At 38.3% G+C, this 7,451-nt stretch overlaps 1 pseudogene; it reads left to right on the forward strand.

The window, feature by feature from the left end:
- Positions 1 to 6,920, forward strand: LOC129137115 (cyclin-dependent kinase 2-associated protein 2-like; annotated as a pseudogene).
- Positions 6,921 to 7,451: the final 531 nt, after the last annotated feature.

Consider the following 7,451-nt stretch of genomic DNA (forward strand, 5'->3'; position numbering starts at 1 on the left):
TGCTCTGGCTAGGACTTCCAGTACTATGTTGAAGAGGAGTGGTGAGAGTAGGCTCTTTGTCTTGTTCCAGTTCTCAAAGGGAATGCTTTCACCTTTTCCCCATTCAGTATTATGTTGGCTGTGGGTCTGTCATAGATGGCTTTTATTACATTAAGGTATGTTCCTTGTATGCCTATTTTGCTGAGAGCTTTAATCATAAAGCAATGCTAGATTTTGTCAAATGCTTTTTCTGCATCTGTTGATAAAATCATATGAGTTTTTTTTTTAATTCTGTTTATTTGGTGTATCACATTTATTGACTTGCATATGTTAAACCATTCCTATGTCACTGGTATGAAACCCACTTGATCATGGTGGATTATCTTTTTGATATGTTGTTGGATTCAGTTAGATAGTATTTTGTTAAGGATTTTGGCATCTGTGTTCATCATGGATATTGGTCTGTAGTTTTCTTTTTTGGTTATGTCCTTTCATGGTTTTGGTATTAGGGTGATGCTGGCTTCATAGAAAGAAGGGAGTGTTTCTTCTCTCTCTGTCTTGTGGAATAGTGTGAAAGGATTGGTATCATTTCTTCTTTGAATGAAAGAAAATATTCTTTGAATGTCTGGTAGAATTCTGCTGCGAATCTCTCTGGTCCTCGGCTTTTTTTGTTGGTAATTTTAAAATTACCATTTCAATCTTGCTGCTTGTTTTATTGGTCTGCTTGGGGTATCTACTTCTTCCTGATTTAAGCTAGGAGGGTTGTATTTTTCCAGGAATTTATGCAACTCTTCTGGGTTTTCTAGTTTATGTGCCAAAAGGTGTTCATAGTACCCTTGAATAATCTTTAATATTTCAGTGGTGTCAGTTGTAATATCCCCTGTTTCATTTCTTAGTGAGGTTATTTGGATTTCCTCTCTTCTTTTCTTGGTTAATCTTATAATGGTCTATCGATTTTGTTTATCTTTTCAAATAACCAACTTTTTGTTTTATTCATGTTTTGTATTTGTTGTTGTTGTTGTTGTTGCTGTGTCAATTTCATTTAGTTCTGCTCTGATCTTGGTCATTTCCTTTGTTTGCTGGGATTGGGTTTGGCTTGTTCCTGCTTCTCCAGTTCTCTGAGATGTGAACTTAGATTGTCTGTTTGTGCTCTTTCATACTTTTTGACATAGGTGTTTAGGGCTACAAACTTTCCTCTTAGCACTGCCTTTGCTGTATCCCAGAGGTCTTGATAGGTTGTGTCATCCAGTTCAAAGAAATTTTTTCCATTTCCATCTTGATTTTGTTTTTCACCCAGTGCTCATTCAGGAGCAGGTTATTTAATTTCCATGTATTTGCATGGTTTTGAAGATTCCTTTTGGAGTTGATTTTCAGTTTTATTCCACTGTGATCTGAGAGAGTGCGTGGTACAATTTCAATTTTCTTAAATTTATTGAGACTCGTTTTGTGGCCTATCATATGGTCTATCTTGGAGAAAATTCCATGTGCTGTTGAATGGAATGTGTATTCTGTGGTTGTTGGATGAAATGTTTTGTATATATCTGTTAAGTCCATTTGTTCCAAAGTATAGTTTAAATCCAGTGTTTCTTTGTTGACTTTCTGTCTTGATGACCTGTCTAGTGCTGTCAGTGGAGTAATGAAGTCCCCCACTATTATTGTGTTGCTGTCTATCTTATTTCTTATGTTTACTAGTGATTGTTTATAAATTTGGGAGCTCCAGTGTTAGGTTCATGTATGTTTAGGATTGTCATGTTTTTCTGTTGAATGAGACCTTTACCATTATATACTGTCTGTCTTTGTCTCTTTTAGCTACTGTTGCTTTAAAGTTTGTTTTGTCTCATATGAGAATAGCTACCGCTGCTCGCTTTTGGTGTCCATTTGCATGAAATGCCTTTTTCTACCACTTTCCTTAAGTTTATGTAGGTCGTTATGTGTTAGGTGAGTCTCCTGAAGGCAGCAGATAGTTAGTTGGTGAGTTATTATCCATTCTGTGGTTCTGTATCTTGTAAGTGGAGCATTGAAGCCATTTACAACCAACATTAGTATTAAAAAGTGAGGTACCATTATGCTCTCTGTTGCCTCTGTACTTTGTTTTTGTTTTTTGTTTTTGCTTTTTAACTTGTATTTTTGTTTTATAGGTCTTGTATGATTTATGCTTTAATGAAGTTCTGTTTTGATGTGTTTCCAGGGTTTGTTTCATGATTTAGAGCTCCTTTTAGCAGTTCTTACAGTGCTGGTTTGGTAATGGCAAATTCTGTCAGCATTTGTTTGTCTGAAAATGACTGTATCTTTCTTTCATATATGATGTTTAGTTTTGCTGGATACAGAATTCTTGGCTGATAATTGTTTTGTTTGAGGAGGCTGAAGAAAGGGCCCCAATCCCATCTAGCTTTTAAGGTTTCTGCTGCAAAATCTGCTGTTAGTTTGATAGGTTTTCCTTTATAGGTTACCTAGTGCTCCTGTCTCACAGCTTTTAAGATTCTTTCTTTTGTCTTAACTTTGGATGACCCAATGACAATGTGCCTAGGCTAAGATCTTTTTGTGATGAATTTCCCAGGTGTTATTTGTGCTTCTTTTATTTGGATGTCTAGGCCATGGAAGGTTTCCTTGATTATTCCCCCAAATATGTTTTCCTAGCTTTTAGAATTCACTTCTTCCTCAGGTACACCAATTAGTCTTAGGTTTCATTGTCTTAGGCCCCACCACTGGGGCCACTACACATGACATGGGATGTGGGCCATCGGGCAAAGGGCACGGAGATGGGGCGCTGCCAGGGGAGCCAAGGAGGAAAGAGAGCGCTTTCCAAATTGTCTTCCAGGGTTTCAATGTGCATTTTATTAACTCAGAATCTGTCGGGAATAATACTAGGGAGCTACCTTTCCCTGGAGATGGGTCTTGTCAGTGGAGTGAGATAGGTTGAGGGGAGGAAGAGGAATGGGAGGCTCAGTTTATAAATATTAAGATCAGCAAGGGTGTGCTGCTGGCAGGAGCAGAGAGAGCCTGGAGATTTGGGTGGCTGCCGTTGGTAAGTGGTTGCAATCCAGAGAGTGGGATTGAGTTCCTCCCTTGTCATGTTAGCATCCTGTTTCCTGGGCGTGGGTCTAATGCCCTGCAGGTGGTCATTTCACTCATGGTGGCTTTGTCTCTCTTCTGCCATCTCCAGACTCAGCTTCGCACTCCAGGGCTGCGTACCACCAGCCACTGTCATGTTAACCCCTTCCCAGGCCAATGTGTCCTTGGCCTGGAGCCCGATCTGCTGGACAGCCTGGGACCGTCCATTTTCAGGGTGGTGGGCAACCTGGTGGCCATCGTGGTGCTGTGCAAGTCGCGCAAGGAGCAGAAGGAGACCACCTTCTACACAGTTATGCGGCTGGCTGCCACCGACCTGTTGTTCACTTTGCTGGTGAGCCAGGTGACCATCGCCATGTACATGAAGGGCGGGTAACCTGGGGGCCAGCTGCTGTGCGAGTACAGCATCTTCAGCCTGTTCTTCTTCAGTCAGTCCGGCCTCAGCATCGTCTGTGCCGTGATATCTATACAGGTAATTTGTGTTAGACATTCTTAGAAGAGTTTCAAAAGTTTTATGTTTGTATCTCGGTTATAAACAGAGTCCTCAAATGCATACAAAGGAAATCATGCCATGATTGAATTTTAGCAGGAATAAGTTTATTTTACCTATTCAAAATCAAAATACTTTTGTTGTGTTTGAACATGTGTTTTAAAGATATGTTTTTGAAAAAAGTTTAAGTACATATTTAATCATGTCCGCTTTTCTATCCCAAGAAATAATTTCATATATAGTTTATTTAAATTTTTTAACAAAAATGTAGCATGATTTTTTTAATTGTATATTTTATTTAACCCAATATATATCCAAAATATTGGGTCAATATGTAATCAATATAAAAATTGTTAGACATAGTTTGCATTCTTTTTTCATATGAAATCTTTGAAATCCATTGTGTATTTTACATTTTAGGATGTCTCAACTCAAATGTGAAATTTTCATGGAGAATATTTGAACTGTATTTAGAGTAATACAAATTGCAGTTAAAAAGTTTAATATAGATTTACCAGGGGGCGTGCAGCCTGCTTGCCAATCAGATCGCTGCTGAGCGGTCCCACAGCCAACCCCTGAAGAGCAGCCTGCTGGCTTCCCCAGCGCCCAGGAGTTGGGGATGTCCTACAAACCTACCACCCCTGCCCCTAGCAGCACCCCCGGCTCCAGCACCCCTGGGCCAGGCACTCCAGTCCCTACAGGAAGCGTCCTGTCGCCGTCGGGCTCAGGGCCGGGAGCCACTGCCCCTTTCAGACCGCTGTTTAAAGACTTTGGACCGCCTACCATCGGTTGTGTGCAGGCCATGAAACCACCTGGTGCCCAGGGCTCCCAGAGCACCTACACGGAACTGCTGTTGGTCACAGGGAGATGGGCAAAGGGATCTGGCCCACCTATGCTGGCAGCAAGAGCGCCGTGAAGCGCCCGAAGAGAGGTATCATCCATCCCTAGTCAGAATGCCTGGTAGAGACAGAGTGGAACGCCCACACTTAACAGGAAGCTCCTAGGCCTCTGTGTCTGGACTCCAGAGCACCTGCTTCTCCCTGGCCTTCATCCCTAGTTGCACTAACCATCCTGGGCTTCCTGTCCTGTGTCCCTTGATGGGTGCCCTCCAGGAACCAAGGGGCGGTTCTCACTCCAGGTGGCAGCACTAAGGACCCCCCTCCCCACCCCACCCCACCAACGCAACAAGAGTTAGCAGTGAGGTCCCCGTGAGTCCCACCCATGACCTGCCGACAGTGTTGCCCACTGGAACTTTCTGTGGCCCCCACCACTCAGCCCTTCCCAGCACTTGTCCGGAGCCTCCTTCTCCCTCAGCACAGCTCAGGCCTCAGGCCTGACACTTCCCTGCCTTGTGTCTTTTGCTAAATATGACCTTTCTATATTAATAAAAGATGCTTTGGAGTTGTGCTCTCTAAAAAAAAGTTTAATATAAAGGAGAAATAAAAGGAAATTTAGCAAAGAAATATGTAGATGAATATTTAAATATTCAGAGGTGACATTACTACCAGACATAATGAGATTATCAGATGTTTCATTTACTTATGATTAATATGTTTGTATTTCTTTTTTATTCATTTTATTTTATTTATGTATTTATTTATTTTTATTATACTTTAAGTTCTAGGGTACATGTGCACAACGTGCAGGTTTGTTACATATGTATACACCATGCTGTGTTGGTTTGCTTCACCCATTAACCTGTCATTTACATTAGATATTTCTCCTAATGCTCTCCCTCCCCCAGCCCCCCACCCCATGACAGGCCCCAGTGTGTGATGTTCCCTTGCCTGTGTCCAAGTATTCTCATTGTTTAATTCCCACCTATGAGTGAGAATATGCAGTGTTTGGTTTTCTGACCTTGCAATAGTTTAAACAAACTAGGAAGTTCAGAAGTCACTTTACAAGAGAAATAAAGAAAAATAAAGTATTAATGACATTGGTAACAGAATAAAAATTAGAGTTAGACAAAGTATTAACAAGCAAGCTTATATATTTATAAGAGATGGGAAAATATTAGAAAGGAATAAATCATGTCTTGTCAACATGAAGAAAAAGTGTATTGTTTTTGTTAACTTATTATTGTGTTTCCTTGTATAATTTTCACTTGGTTTTGTTGGTTTTACTACTTGCTTCATTCTTTCAAAAACTACATCTTCATAGACCATTTCAGCTTTTGCTATGTGGGCAGAATTATAAAACCCAATTTCAAAATTTCAACTGAACGTTGTCAGCATTTTTCTTTGGGCTTTTTATTGAAAAAAAAACCTAAGTAATTGTGTGTGTGTGTATTTTAGTATTACCATGAATGTAATAACAATAAAATCAAACAAAAACAAATGGATATGCAATATGTTGGACTAGCATCTCAAATATGAAAAAGGCATTGCCAACAGTGATATGATTTTTTTCAAAATGGTAAGCTTTTTAAAGTATAATCTTATTTTAACCTAAAATCTTACTATCAGAAAATGCAGTGTACATTAAAATGTTCTGAAATGCTTTATTCACATTTATTAAATGGTTGTACTCACTCAGATATCTACAAATTGGTTTTTCACTTATGTAATTATCTTATAGAATGTTCAAAAGTCATGCAGAATGTGAGATAATTTTCTATTGAATATGATTGTTTTATCATTGCAAGACATCAAACATCCCTGTTTCCTGCCAAATGAATATACAATAGCAATAAATGTAAAGATGTGTCTTTTGGAAAAGACACATTTTTGAGTTATAAAACAAGGATTTTAAAACTTGAATTGTTACAGTGAGTATGTCTTAATATAGACTACAGTCACTTTAGATAAAAAATTACCTCACATCTATTTTCAATATTACTTAAAGATGTTCATTTAGTGGCCAATATTTTTTTTTGCCTAGTGGCAGATATTTTGCCACATGGCTATTTATGAAACTGTATGTAAATGCATGTACACATATACAAGCTGCCACTGTGGCTGTAAACTATTACAAGTTATCCAGATTAAAAAATAAACAAAAAAATTTTCAGTTTTTCTATGAAATGTCTTTACTCGAGTCCAAATTTAGAGGTTTAAAATGCTTCAAATTAATAAAACCAAGTGTTTCACATATTTCAGTTGGAATGGCGTTTGTCCTAGTTTTATTAGTGAAGCAGCAGACTGCATTTTTTCACTCTCATACACCTTCAAAAGGTGGACAGAAAAATTTGATAAAACTTCTAGGGCATTATCTGATGAAACACATTAAACACTAAAGGAGATATACAACTTCATTGCTTGTAAAAGACATATAAGAAGGAAACCTACATACATATATCTATCAGTTTTGGATTTTCAAGAAATATTTGCCTTAAAGTCAGCTTCATAACAGTATGTGTTTTCCAACAAAGCCAAGGAAAGTAAGTTTGACACAAGGATCTGGAAGTCTACCTGTGTGGCATCATTACATTGAATACATTCCACAAATAAGGCAGAAATGTATAGTAGAGTGTCCATTATAGAGGAACACTCAATAAATATTTAATAAAGTGCTTAAAATTTCTCATTATTGACCTGAACAATGAGTATACTTATTACGTTTGCCAGTGACAGATATTAAAAGTGGAGATTGAAGGAAAAATGATGTATAGAAGAGAGATTTTACCTTCAAAGTGACATAAATAATTTGAAGAAATTGAGGGAAGTGACTTGCTTAAATATCCATACAGTAAATATTTATTGTGTGCTTACTGTGTGCACTGGGAACTAAGCAGTGAAAAAAATACAAAGGAAAACATCAACAACGTCTCTTCTATCATGGAGCTTACATTCTACCAGTAAGAGAAAGACCATCAACAAATACATATGTAGTATAACATGACTATGAATGGTATGGAGAAAAATAAGAACAGTAATGGGGATGTGGGGGCCTGGGGATTTATTTTATATAAGGA

Source organism: Pan troglodytes, chromosome 16 (assembly GCF_028858775.2).
Source record: "Pan troglodytes isolate AG18354 chromosome 16, NHGRI_mPanTro3-v2.0_pri, whole genome shotgun sequence".
Classification (NCBI taxonomy): domain Eukaryota; kingdom Metazoa; phylum Chordata; class Mammalia; order Primates; family Hominidae; genus Pan; species Pan troglodytes.